This window comes from Petromyzon marinus, unplaced genomic scaffold (assembly GCF_048934315.1).
Source record: "Petromyzon marinus isolate PM22_M1 ecotype Great Lakes invasive population unplaced genomic scaffold, UKy_Petmar_22M1.pri1.0 PM_G_Scaffold_29, whole genome shotgun sequence".
Classification (NCBI taxonomy): Eukaryota; Metazoa; Chordata; class Hyperoartia; order Petromyzontiformes; family Petromyzontidae; genus Petromyzon; species Petromyzon marinus.
In genome coordinates this window covers 1,055,001-1,057,500 of record NW_027422861.1, presented here as the reverse complement: position 1 = coordinate 1,057,500, position 2,500 = coordinate 1,055,001, and positions in this window count along the sequence as shown.

The following is a 2,500-nucleotide window of genomic DNA, read 5'->3' as shown; positions in this document are numbered from 1 at the left end:
CCGCATGAAACTTCCAGAGGCATTTGCAGCAGAAATGCATGTGCAGTCAAAAAATTGAATATTTTTCACGGATAGACCCCGTGAAACGCTAGAAATTGGCGGGGATGTGTCTCTTGTGGCTCACGGGGCTGTTAGGGTGGCACAGAAATCCCTCGGAATGGGAAAAAACGGGTCATTTTCGTGTCGCCACATTGCATGCGAACCGCATGAAACTTCCAGAGGCATTTGCAGCAGGAATGCATGTGCACTCAAAAAATGTGATATTTTTCACGGAGAGACCCCGTGAAACGCTAGAAGTGGGCGGGGATGTCTCTCTTGTGGCTCACGGGGCTGTTAGGGTGGCACAGAAATCCCTCGGAATGGGAAAACGGGTCATTTTCGTGTCGCCACATTGCATACGAACCGCATGAAACTTCCAGAGGCATTTGCAGCAGGAATGCATGTGCACTCAAAAAAGTGAATATTTCTCACGGATAGACCCCGTGATACGCTAGAAATTGGCGGGGATGTCTCTCTTGTGGCTCACGGGGCTGTTAGGGTGGCACAGAAATCCCTCGGAATGGGAAAACGGGTCATTTTCGTGTCGCCACATTGCATGCGAACCGCATGCAACTTCCAGAGGCATTTGCAGCAGAAATGCATGTGCAGTCAAAAAAAAATTGATATTTTTCACGGATAGACCCCGTGAAACGCTAGAAATTGGCGGGGATGTGTCTCTTGTGGCTCACGGGGCTGTTCGGGTCGCACAGAAATCCCTGGGAATGGGAAAACGGGTCATTTTCGTGTTGCCACATTGCGTACGAACCGCATGAAACTTCCAGAGGCATTTGCAGCAGGAATGCATGTGCACTCAAAAACTTCTATATGTTTCACGGATAGACCCCGTGAAACGCTAGAAATTGGCGGGGATGTGTCTCTTGTGGCTCACGGGGCTGTTAGGGTGGCACAGAACTCCCTCGGAATGGGAAAAGGGGTCATTTTCGTGTTGCCACATTGCATAGGAACGCCATGAAACTTCCAGAGGCATTTGCAGCAGAAAGGCACGTGCACTCAAAAATTTTAATATTTTTCACGCATAGACCCCGTCAAACGCTAGAAGTTGGCGGGGATGTCTCTCTTGTGGCTCACGGGGCTGTTAGGGTCGCACAGAAATGCCTCGGAATGGGAAAACGGGTCATTTTTGTGTGGCCACATTGCATAGGAACGGCATGAAACTTCCAGAGGCATTTGCAGCAGGAATGCATGTGCACTCAAAAACGTCTATATTTTTCACGGATAGACCCCGTGAAACGCTATAAATTGGCGGGGATGTCTCTCTTGTGGCTCACGGGCGCTGTTAGTTAGGGTCGCACAGAAATCCCTCGGAATGGGAAAAGGGGTCATTTTCGTGTTGCCACATTGCGTACGAACGGCATGAAACTTCCAGAGGCATCTGCAGCAGAAATGCATGTGCACTCAAAAACGTCTATATTTTTCACGGATAGACCCCGTGAAACGCTAGAAATTGGCGGGGATGTGTCTCTTGTGGCTCACGGGGCTGTTAGGGTCGCACAGAAATCCCTCGGAATGGGAAAACGGGTCATTTTCGTGTTGCCACAATTGGCATACGAACGGCATGAAACTTCCAGAGGCATTTGCAGCAGAAATGCATGTGCACTCAAAAACGTGAATATTTTTTCACGGATAGACCCCGTCAAACGCTCGAATTTGGCGGGGATGTTTCTCTTGTGGGTCACGGGGCTGTTCGGCTCGCACAGAACTCCCTTGGTCCACCTGATTCGTGCATACAGGCAGCAACTAAAACTCTGTAAACCTGCTGTGAGGACATCTAAACAGTGGACCAGTGAGGCTGTGGAAGATTTGCGGGCGTGCTTAGACTGTACTGACTGGGATATGTTCACGACTGCTACCAATAGTCTGGATGAACTCACAGAGGCTGTGTACATCAGCTTCTGTGAGGACTGCTGTATCCCAACACGTACCAGGGTGAACTTTAACAACAACAAGCCCTGGTTCTCAGCAAAGCTCAAAAGGTTGAGGTTGGAGAAGGAGGAAGCGTTTAGGAGTGGGGATAGAGACAGATTCAAGGAGTCGAAGAACAGGTTTAGCAAAGCGGTGAGAGAGGCTAAACGACTGTACTCAGAGACACTAAAACACCAGTTCTCTACTAACGACGCTGCTTCTGTCTGCCAAAGGGCTCAGGCACATCACCAACTACAAACCCACAAACCCAGAGCGCCCCACACCACTAACGACTCCCGCCTAGCCAACGACCTGAACGAGTTCTACCGTAGATTTGAAAGACAATTGGACTGTCCTGAACCACCCCTTCCCACCCAAGAGGCCCCATCCCCCACCCATACTACAGAAACGACTCTCTCCTTTCAGGAGGGAGAAGTTAATGGGCTTTTCAAGAGGCAGAATCCACGCAAAGCAGCCGGGCCGGACTCTGTCTCTCCAGCCACCCTCAGGCACTGCGCTGGCCAGCTGTCTCCGGTGT